The 12,152-nt window shown below is 46.4% G+C and overlaps 1 pseudogene; it reads right to left on the bottom strand.

Annotated features, from left to right (window-relative positions):
- Positions 1-4,177: 4,177 nt before the first annotated feature.
- On the bottom strand, positions 4,178-5,061 carry LOC106832923 (tropomyosin alpha-1 chain pseudogene; annotated as a pseudogene).
- Positions 5,062-12,152: the final 7,091 nt, after the last annotated feature.

The raw sequence follows: 12,152 nt of genomic DNA, 5'->3' as shown, positions 1-12,152 counted from the left end.
GGCCAGCTAGATTGTTTCCCAGTTTTCACCGTTATCAATGTTGTGAGCATCCTGGGCTGTTACTTGTGAGAGCTCAGTTCAGGCAGCAGGATGCGCAGATGCATCTATAAGGACAAAGCCTCTGCAGAGCGAGCCTTCAGGACGGGAGCCCGGAGGCCAGGGTCTGGTCTCACTTGGTGATTGTGAGACCCCAGCAAAGGGCATTATACATCTCTGAGCCTGAGCTTCCTCAGAGATAAAATCAAAGGTCTTTCCAGGTCATTTCAACGTTAGCATTTTATAAGTCTAAGCTAAAGCCGCAACTTTCTCTTTATGAACATTATACTTCCTCATATCTCCATGGAATTTTATGGTTTTTATTATTTTTGCCTCCGCACACATCAAGTGAGAATATATATGGGAACGTTTAGTGACGGTAATGAACGAACGACTCTTCCAGATCTTTCCACGTGAAACTTCTAAGCTGTGCCCATTAGCAAGCACATTAGAGTTAGATCACTGCTGGCAATTAAGAGGAGAAAACAATAATTAAGCAAGCAGAATCACACGAGCCGAGACTCGGTCTGCACCAGCTGCAGAACGTCTGCACCACAGACGCAGAATATATGGTGGGGGTGGGGGACAACACTTTTTATGGCAAGTTTGAAATAAGAAATCCAAAGTTTCCAGCTAGGAGTCTCTCTGCATCCAAGGGCGACTAAAGATCACATAGGGCAGAGGAAAATAGGAACGAAGAGAGTCCCTGGAGGGCCAACACAAAAGCTATTATTAAACTGAATTACTGTCATGCTTTAACACCCTCCAAAACTCTGGCACAGAACTGCCTTCACTGGGTCACTGCCGGTTTATTCCACAAAGCCCAGAGAAAGGCTCTAAGTCTCAATTACATTTCCTTCTTAGCAAAGAACAAAGTTGCTCCATGCGTGTCCTTTGGATAACAGCACTTCCCTGGCTCTGGCCTTGCTGGTCTGGCCATCTCCATGAAGCTCTCCCCAGGCTCGCAGGACACAAGGAGGGGAGGGGTTTGGTATTTACAGTGCCCTAGAGCCAAAGATGCCACTTCCCAAGTCCCTTCTCATCTAATCTGATGGAATAATCCATCCGAGGGAGGGAAGGGCCCTGTCACCCCAGACCCCAGGTGGCTCATTTAAAGGGTGTAAGTCCAAGCCCGGAGTGGATGGGCTGGCGGTGCACAGAGGGTCTGCTTTCTGTGGGCAAAGCTTGTAAAGACAACAACAGAGAAAATGGACTGGACATCATTCTTGTCTCACTGGGAAAAGAGAGCCACATCTGCTATTCTAAAACACTTCTTGGGATATCAGAGTAAAAAGTTCAAGAGGGAGAGAGCGAGAGAGAGACTCGACCAGAGGAAGCACCTCCTCCCCGCTGTATGGGCTTTATTTTCCATTTTGAAGTCACAGTGCACAGTTGTCAAATGCCTAGGTCCGTTAAAAAGATAACCACTGCCTGATGAAAGCTGAGGTCCGAATAACTTCATCCATTCTCATTAAAGACGCAGTTCATTTTACCCAGAGGATTCCTCTTGTAGAAAAGGATTTCTGCAAAACAAGACTTTCGGTAAAAGATTTCCTTTGTAGAGACTTGGCTCTCGAGGTGAAATTGGGCAGCCCCCAGGGCTGATGCACAGGCCTTGAGCAAACACCAGAGGGCGCCCTTTCCCTGGAGTCCCGTGAGCGGGGCTTGCCTACCTTTGTAATTTCTGCTTTTCTCCTCTGCCCGGTAGTTCGGTCTCAGGACAGCGCTTGGTAGGAAAATGTTTTCAAGCTCAGTTAGGCAGGGAGATGAGCGTCCCTGGAAAAAAGTAAAAAAGCAGAGCTGCTGGTGTTTTCGCGTGCGCCTGTGAGTCCTAAGGGAGAAATGGAGGCTGCACAGGATCAGCCATCTCTGTGGCAAACCCAGGCCCACGGGTTAAAGAAGCAGCTGGGTGGGTGACGGCATCGGTGCAGAAGGAAACTGGAATCGGGACATACTAAGCTCAATAACAAAACAGCCTCATGCATGGGTCGGAAACCACAGACGTGATGTTTTTTTCACTGTTGGGCCACGCTATCTTTCTGGCCCCTCCCGCCTGCCTGCAACAGGCCTTCTGCGGTTCACCTGAGAAGGCGACCATCTGTGCGCACAGAGGGAGTGTGGATCCAAACCTGGGGAGGTCGCTTTTGAAAGGTTCCCAGAGGATGTGTTATAACATCCATAATCATAGCCAGTGCTGTCGAGCCCTGCCATGCCCCGGGCCCTGGGCTAAGTGCTTTAGATTCGTTACCCCTGAGACTCTCAGCAACGCTGTGAGCAGGAATGAGGAAAAAGAGGCTCAAAGAGGCTGATGGACCCGCCCAATATTTCACCATAGTAAGGGGCAGAGACAAAATTAACTCCCAGCGTGCACAGCACTAAAGCAATATACTGTCCACACCACACATTGCATCCCAATTATTAGTCACTGTATTACATACATATATAGACAGAGAGCACATGGCTATCCATATAATTAGAACTAGTAGTAATTTAAAAATTAATAAGCCTCCCCGATCCAAACTAATACAGATTTCCTGAAGAGAATAAAGGTGTTCATAAACCAGAGACGACAGCCGGTAAGGACCTTGGGTGAGGTCAGCATCATTACTGAGCAATTTTACTCTGGAACGAGAATTGTTCCAGCAGGCAGGCCTGTGCTTCAGTTAACAGGCAGCAGTTCCCTGAAGATTCCTACACTCCCAGCTCTCCCTGGAGTCAAAGAAGGAGACCAGAGATTGGAGCCTGACTTTCTCTTCCTTGAGAGTATAGTCATAAGTGGGAGGGGAGAGCTGGGGAATGTCTCAGTTTGCAACATTAGACCCTAAAAGGAAATAACGGCTTGATATTTTCCCAGCTTAAGATGTATTTTCAACCAAAGGCATAGCACAGCCTGTACGTAATACAGGTTGAAGCTCTTCCTTAGATCCGGAGAGCAAACCAGCTGGTTAGTGTCGCTAAAGGGAGAGGCTCCGTGCGGAGCAGACGTGACATTGTCCCCAGAGCCTGGGCTCCAGGTAGAAATAGCTTAAGCTTCAGAGCTGACTGCCTGGTTTAAATTCTGCCTCCACCATTTCCTAGAGGTGGGGGTTTTCGAGGGATTGCTAACATCTCTGTGCCTCAGTTTCTTCATCTATAAAATGGGGACACTAGTCACTCTCTCCTCTTAGGGTTGTTGTGAGGATTAAATGAGTAATTCATGGAAAGAATTTAGAGTGGTCTTTGGCACATAATTGGCACCATTTAAGGGTTAGCCATTCCATGAGTGTGGGTGTGGGACGGAACTAGCAATTTTAATTTCAAAGACAGTTGAGCTAGTTTTGAAATAGGTAGGTCTTATAGAGCCTACCAAGGACTTTTATAATTGTTTTCAGCTGGCTTGAAACCAGGCACTCCGGGCACGGGAAATCTTCATCCATACCACAGATCCTTACTGAGCAGGTAGCTCAGATGAGATATGTATGAACCGGTACACGCCCCCAGCCCCACCTCAAAGTTCCCAGAGGAAAAGTAAGCAAGTAAATGCGTAACTCCCAGTAACATCTGTTTATTCAACACATATTTATCGAGTGCCGGCTTTGAGTCAGGCACTGTCCTGGACACTGGAGATAAAGAAGTGAATAAAACCAAGTCCCCACCCTTAGGGAGCCCACAGCCCAGTGTAAGGGACTGACAATAAATAGACACCCAGAGGGGTGGCAGTAATTTTTGGACGCATAGCCAGGGAACTCCGCTCTGAGGGGTGCTATTTGAGCGGAGTCTCGATGCAGTAAAGGAGAGCCAGGCAAATATGTGGGGAGGCGATTCTCCACTTGAGGGAGCCACCATGTGAAATCTCTGAGATGGGGGTACCTGACGAGAAAGTGCGGAACCTGGAGTGGAAAGAGTGGGAGCAGAGGGGCAGAAAACGAGGCAGAAAAGGGTGTAAGGGCCACACGGGGAAAGGCCGTGCAGGTCGTGGTGAGAAACTTAGATTTTTTTTTTTTAAACAGTTATACTGTGTTTATAATGAAATGAAGAGCTTCTGTACAGTAGAAAGCACAGTGTGTGCCTGGCCCTACGGCAGGAAGCTGAAAGAAAGAACCAGGCTCAGCTGGAGAAGAGACAAACTGCAGAGCTCAGAAAGCTGGAACATTCTGCTTGGTGAAAAGGTCTTGGGAGAAGTGAAGCAAAGAAACTTACATGGAAGTCACATCGTTGAGAGCGTGGTCCAGCTCCTGGCTGATGGCTTTGTACTTCAGTTTCTGAGCGTTCAGCTCGTCTTCTAAGTCATCAGTGCTTTTCTCCAGTTTAATTACTGACCTCTCTGCAAATTCAGCCCGAGTCTCAGCCTCCCTCAGCTTGTCAGAAAGGACTTTGATCTCTTCCTCATATTTGTCTTCCTTCTGCGAGTACTTACCTTCTGCAACCATTAACACTTTCAAGGTCTGGTCCATTATTCTTAATTGTTCTTCCAGCTGTCGAACTTGGCCTTCTGTGAGCTCAGCCTGCTCCTCTGCACATTGCGAGTCACTGTCAATAAGGCCCAGCCTACGGGCCACCTCTTCATATTGCGGTTGGCATCTTCAGCCATGTGCTTAGCCTCTTACAGTTGGATCTCCCGAATTTCCATTTTCTTTTCATCCTTTTCAGTTCGGCTCTCAATGACATTCATGCCTCTCTTCCTCTCATCTGCTGCCTTCTTGGCCTCCTCCATCTTCTGCAGAGCTGTTGCCAGACACTCCTTGGCATGACCCAGCTCTTCCTCAAGCAGCTGGATGCGTCTGTTCAGAGAGGCCACATTGGCTTCGGCGTCAGTGGCATTTTTCTCTGCCAGCTCCAGCTTCTCCTGGGCATCTTTGAGAGCCTCTGAGTATTTGTCAAGTTCATCTTGGTGGCCTTGAGTTTCTTTTGCAGCGACGCTAGCTCATCTTCCAGCTGTTTGCTCCTGTCCTCCTCCGCCTTATCGGCCTCCACCTGCTCCACTCAATCCAAGGCATTCTCCTTGTTGAGCTCCAGCATCTGCATCTTCTTCTTGATGGCGTCCATGGTGGTGGTGGTAAGGGGCCCTGGGGCTGTGGTGGGAGCAGCAAGGCGAGAGCGTGGCGGGGCGGCCGAGCCGGAGTGCCCGAGGATCTTGGATTTTTATTCCAAGTGATGGGAAATCACAGGAACATTTGAGCAGAGGAATGACCATGGCCTCCTATGTTTGAAGAGGATCTCCCAGGCTGACTTGTGGAGAGTAAATGGGCAGGAAAGGGAGGCGGACGAATAGAAGCTGGAGACCATGTGGGAGGCTACTGCAATAGTCCAGGTGAGAGAAGACCGTGGTTTGGAGTAAGATGGTAACGGGTTGGTGGGGGGCATGACATGTAGTTGAGTATGATATATGTCTTAAAAGTAATGAAAGAGATAGGATTTGCTGATGGATTAGATATGGAGTTTGAGAGTAACAAAGATTCAAGGGTGATTGCAAGGTTTTTGGCCTGAGCAACTGTATAAATGGTGCACCATTTACTGAGATGGGAAGCTACAGAGGGAGAAGATTTTGGGGAAAACCAAGAGCCAATATTGGGCATGTTAAGTTTGGGAAGCCTACTGGATGGTGTGGTGGCAGAGTAACGGCCCTCTACAGACGTCCGTGTCGTAATCCCTACAACCTGTGAATGTTATTTTACGTGACATGGGAGAATTAAGATTGCAGATGGAATTAAAGCTGATAATCAGTTGACCTTAAAATAGGATTATCCTGGATTATCTGCTAGGGCCCAATATAATCACAGGAGTCCTTAAATATGGAAGGGAGAGGGAAAGAGTCAGTGTCAGAGTGATGTGATGTGAGAAAGACTGACCAGCCTTGCTGATTTTAAAGATGGAAGTGGCCACAAGCCAAGGAGTTCAGGCAGCATCTTAAAGCTGGAAAAGTCAAGAAACAGATTCTTCACTAGAGCCTCCAGAAGGAACGCAGCCTGCTGACATCTTGACTTTAGTGAGACCCACTTTACAGAACTGTACAGTAATAAATTTGTGTTGTTTTAAGCTACTAAGTTTGTAGCAATTTGTTACAGCAGCAATAGGAAACTAATATAAGTAGACACATAATATGTCACCCAAACTGGGACATTTTTGAATGGAAGAATTGCTATTAATACCTAAACAGGGACAACAGTCATAAATCAGAACTGTTCTGGGAAAACTGTAATTTGGGATCATCCTACCCTCCTGTCATATGAGTGGAGATGTCAAGGAGGCAGCTGCCTCGATGTGTCTTTTGTTTCAAAGAGAGGTGAGGCTAGTGGATGAAATTTGTGAGGTGCCCCCATGTAGATGGTGTTTAACGCCATGGAACCGAATGAGATCACAAGGGAGTGAATACAGATAGTGAAGAGAAAATATCCAAAGACAGAGCTTACCCTTAGAGGTTTGGAGGAAGAGGAGGCTTCAGTAGAGAAGACTAAGAAGACATGTCCAGTGCTTGCTTCAAGGAAGCAAGACTGACTGATTGCATCAAATGGGGGAGGGGTGAGAGGTCAAGAAAGAAGAAGAGCGAAAGCTGATCATTGGATTAGCAATGTGGAGATAATCAGCGATCTTAAAAGAGTGATATTAGTAGAGTGGCAGGGTAGAAGCCTGACAGGAAAGGGTCAAAGGGAGAGTGGAAACAGAAAGCATAGCCACTATTTTCAAGTCTTGCTATAAAGGAGAGCAGAGAAGTGGGGCAGAAGCTGGAGGAGGATATAGGCTTAGGGAGGGTTTCTAAAAGATGGGAAATATTAGAGCACATTTGTATGGACAGGAAATGATTCAGGACAAGGAAAATATTCAGTCAAAGAGAATATAGCTGCTGGAACAAAGTCCTTGACTAGATGAGAAGAGACGGCCCCTGGAACATGAGTGAAGGATTTGGCCTTTAGTAGTCATGTGGATGAATCTCCCACTGGGCAGAAAGGAAGACACAGACATTTATATCCGTAAGTTTTTTTTTCATTGAGAGGATAGTTCGTTTCTTGTTATTTTCAATTGAGAATTGTGAAATGAAATGAAAATGAAATGAAATTTCATTGTGAAATGAGAAGTAAGGTCATCAGCTGAGAGTGATGGAGGGATGAGTGGAGAAAGGGTATTGAAAATATGAGAAAAGAGCAGAATAATATCCCAGAGTATAGGAGAAGAAATTGATTTTCATTAAATTATCTGCCAATGATGTGATAAAATTGACAGCAACAACAAAACAGCCACAGAAAATCAGCTACAACAATTATAAAACATAAGGGACATAAATTCTAATTTGTTATGGGCAGTGTAAAGAACAGATATTTTAAGAAGGAAAAAATAGAAACAAAGACAAACTATTAGCACCTAAGAATAGTTGAGAATATCACTTCAGCCATTCCGTTTCTCCCTAGCCGGCATTGCCAGCTTGTGTGAATGTGTTTGTTCAAGTTGGCACTTGCACACACAAACCATACACTCCTTTAGGGGTTCACTAGTTCATCCATTTTTGATTGTGGCTTCTTTCTTGTTAACATCAATAATTTGGATATAACAGCAAGATTTTGTTTTCCTGGAGAGTAGCTATGCCACTGTATCTTTCTCTCTTTCCTATATCCTGTATCTTATACCCCCTCTCCTCTCCCCATACATATTCCATAACCTGGTTTCTACTTTGCCACGGAGTTTGGACGTGGAGTAGTCTGCGTGCTTCCCAGCTGTACTATTTCAGGACCATGGACAGTAGCCCAATTATTATCTCTCCACTGGGAGGATTTTGGTCATATTCAGCTCATGTTACTATGTACTGGGCACTGTGATAGATGTTTGAATAATAACCAGTCCTTGTCCTCAAAGAGATTGAAGGCACAGAGCGGCAAACAGGCCACAAACACATGTACAATGCAGAGAACTATGATGTGTAACTATAGGACTCTATGGGAGTACTTAGGAAGGAAGGACCCTAATTTAGTCTTTGGATGGGGGATGGTATAAGGGAAAGCTTCCTAGAATAATAGATATCTAAGTTGAAGTCATAAAGCATTAGTTGGCCAGGGGAGAGGGGTAGGGAAGAGTGCTCTAGGCAGAGGTGACAGCGTATGTGAAGCCCTAGAGGCAAGAGGGCATGGCTCACTCAGACAAATGCAATTAGCACTATACAGCTAAAGTGTGAGAAAAATAAGGTGCCAGTAAGGAAGGAAGAGAGGCCCCATGCTGTGTGACAGGTACTGGCAGGGGTAAAGTGACAGGGAACACAGCTGGAGGAGTAATTAAGTCTGATGGGGTGAGGAGGAGGTGACAGAAAGCTACATTGAGACAATAACATTTAAATTTGCCCTTGATGATACATAGGGGTGTTTTGGACCCCCAGTGGGAGTAAGGGGAGGTAGAAGGACAGAACATTTCAGCTATAGCCATGGTGTCCAATATGGGAGCTGCTAGCTACATATTACTATTGAATATAACGATGGAAATTTAAATTACATTTTATTAATTAAAAGTAAGAAATATTAGGGCCAGCCCTGGTGGCCTCGTGGTTAAGGTCAGCACATTCTGCTTCAGCAGCATGGGTTCAGTTTCCAGGCGCAGACCTACACCACTCATCTGGACGGTGGCCACGCTATGGTGGCAGTTCACACACAAAAAGAGGAAGATTGGCAGCAGATGTTAGCTCAGGGCAAATCTTCCTCAGCAAAAAAATTAAGTAACACTATAAATTCAGTTTCTCAGTCGCACTTGGCACATTTTGAGTGGTCAATACCCACATATAGCTAGTGACTACCATGTTGGACAGTGTAGATATTGAACATTTCCATCATCACACAAAGTTCTATTAGACAGTGTTGGGTTGGAGGGAAAAGCACATGCAAAGGCTCAGAAGCTTGCATGTGTGTGGTATGTTCAGGAAATGATGACCAGTCACGGGAGCTGCAGCAAAAGGCAGGTGGATGGAAGTGGCTGGAGATGAGACTCCAGAGACAAGCTGGAGCTGGGTCACAAAAGGCATTTTATGTCATTGTAAAGGAGGGTCAACTTATCCATTTTGACACTGAAGAGCTGATGGAAACAGGAGCACATCCAGATTTATGAAGTTATTTCAAGTAGCAGTCACAAGGTCTGAAAGGAAAAGTGGGCAAGCAGAAGGCAGGGAAAATAAGCCAACTGACTTTCGCCAAATAAATTTTGATAAAATGGTAACTTTTATCCTGTCACTTTACATTTGCCAGTTTCCATTGCTCCCAGTGAAGTTCAATGCTCTCTGCCTGGTTTTGAAGGTCCTTACCTTCTTACTCACTACTGTCCAACACATCAGCTCTACCCAATGACAGTAGTTTCACTCTCCCCCAACGTGAAAGTTAATCCCTGTCTTTGTTCCTTACATTCCCTGGGTGGCTGAAAACTCATTGAGGACACAGCCACATCTGACAGTAGATGAGCCCATAGGAGAAGCTTACATAGCTCATAGGATAGTCAATGGTCATAGCTGGGATGGCCATTCCAGGTTATGGTTCTCATGGGTCACGGAGGAAAAGTCTGTGTAAAGCAAACTCATAAAATGCTGACACTGTTTGATCATGAAGGTGCTGGCTAGTAAGATAAGCAATTCTCCCACTGGCCTCACTTGGTCTATCAGCCAAGATCCTAGATGGAAACAGAATTCTACTAAAATGTATAACTAAAGGGAAATTAAGCAAGGGATGATTTTCAGAAGTGTAGCCACAATAAAAGGAATCCACAAAGGTTGCCGAGCATCCCAGAGATTAGAAATATTGAACAGCCATTATTACCTCATGTCTAAAGAGATGAGAGGAAAAAATAACTGGAGACACGGAGGAGAGGTCTCTGGCAAGAACCATGGAGTAAGAAGGAGGAGCAAATGCCACTGTATCAAGACACTGAAGCACTGATGGAGCAAGGAAAAACATATCCTTCTTTCTCTCTCAATTCTCACCCTCCATTCTCTTGCAGCGCCTCCCATTGGCTAGATGTAATCAAAAGCCAGAGGGCAAGGAATACAAGCGATGCGGCCCATGGGAGCTGGGTAGAAACAGGTATAAAACAACCAACAACATTAGGATTATAATTGGCTGCATTGATAAACAACCAGGATAACAATGGCTTAAACAGTTTATAAGTTTGTCTCATGTAATTGAAGCCCAGGGTGGACATGTCAGTTCCCAATAATTGGGGACCCAGGTTCCTTCTATCCAGCTATCTCCCTTCCTCAGCATATTACCTCATGATCCAATATGGCTGCTTGAACTCGAGCCATTATGCTGGCATTCCAACATTCAGGAAGATGAAAGAAAAGGGAAGAAGAAGAGCACATGTTCTTACTTTAAGGGCACTTATTTGAAGTCACACATGATACTTCCATTACATTTCATTGACCAGAACTTAGTCACATGAGCACACCTACCTCCAAAGAGGGTCAGAAATGTGATACCTATGCCAAGAAATTTTGTGTCCAGATAAAAATCAAGGCTTCTCCTACTAAGTAAAAGGGGGAGATTGGATACTGGAGGACAGCTAGCTGTTTGTTACAATCCCAGAGGAAAACTCCCAGTCTTTGAACTGCTGGAGAAACTCCAGGGCCGAGCTAGAGCCTTGTCAACTTTCAACAACCAACAGAGGGAACACGTTAATGATAACAACAATGTGCATCACGACACATTGCATGTCCTTTCACTACGTGATAGTTATTTAAGCGCCAACTTCAAGGGAAAATCCATTTTGCTGCATATGAATAATGCATATTCCATGAGAAAGTGCCAGTTAGAGACATTTGCCAGAGGAGATTTAAAGACTCATTCCTGGAAAATACACGGCCCATGGATATTACGAAGTGAGCTGTTTTGATACAGAAGCAATGGATCGTGTTTTCAGAGTTGAGGGATAAATCTGCATCTCTCAAGGTGGAACTCTAAGAGATGACTGACTAATTTTCATGGAGAAAAGCCGTGGTTGCAGCCGGCCGCAGTTACAGCATGCACGCCGCTGACTGGCTCTGCTCCAGAGCCCTCCCTTGGGTGCACTAGTTTCCTTCTCAGGTGCCCATGCACATCCCCAGCCTATGCAGCCTGCTCTGGCACTCCCAGGGGGCTGCTCCCAGAGGAGTGACAGTGGGGACTGCCCCAGTTCGCCTGTGAGTGGCCCCACTCTCTGAAGCCCAGGACAATCCCAGCCACTCCGCCCCCAGGCTGCTCCCAAGGTCCACAGGCAGAGGACGTCTCTACTTCTCTCTTCCAGCATGCTTCTGAGGCTTTGGCCAGCCTGCCCAGAGGAAGAGGGGGAGAAGTCTTGGCCCATCAATCATTCATTCAACCAACTTTTGGGCAGCAGCTAACATGTGCGCCCCTGTAGGCTAGGCAGGGGGCACTGAGAAGCAGACCGTGAGGGCATGCAGTCTAGCTAGTGTGGGCAGGAGTTCCACACCCGGAATTAAATCATCCATGGCCGCGGTACAGACAACATCACACACTGCAGTGTCCCGGGAATAGCAGAGGCTGTCAGCCGTACGGTGCCATGGATGGACAGAGTTACTGTGAGTTGGACGGCTCGAGGAGGATCCATGGACAAAGTACCATTGGGTAGGGCTTGTTGGCTCCTGTGGAGTGACCAGGAGGGGAGAGTGTGTCCAAAGACAGAAGCATGGAGGCAGGAAAGAGCATCTGACCTCAGGGACGGCAGGGAGAGCAGTCCAGCTGGGAAGAAGGGCTGTGCAGCATGGCGCTGAGACAGGAAGATGGCGGCAGGCTGGCGGGGGGTCCTGGCTGCCAGGTAAGGAGACTGGCTTTCAGAGAGGAGCCACTACAGTTCTGAGTGGAGGAACTGCATGAAGAAAACAGTGTTTGGGAAATGCTATCTGGCAGTGTGCAGAATGCATTAATTATGCATTAAAGGAGCTGGCCTGCATATTTGAGGACACACATGATCTTCTGAGTCAGACCAACAGTAACCCAGTGGAGTACTCTGTTCGTGACTTTAAAAAATAGTTCCCAAAGGCACGTGATATTCCTTTATTCAGCAAACGTGTGCAGGGTGCTGCTATTCAACAGGCACAGGGGTTTCAGGTGACCTCCGTGACCTATACAGGCGTGGTCCCAGCCCTGTGATGGGAAACCATCCTTCACCCCAGGCAGGAGGGC

The sequence above is a fragment of the Equus asinus genome, chromosome 11 (assembly GCF_041296235.1).
Source record: "Equus asinus isolate D_3611 breed Donkey chromosome 11, EquAss-T2T_v2, whole genome shotgun sequence".
In the NCBI taxonomy this organism is placed as follows: Eukaryota; Metazoa; Chordata; class Mammalia; order Perissodactyla; family Equidae; genus Equus; species Equus asinus.
This window is presented reverse-complemented; position numbering and strand designations above follow the sequence as displayed.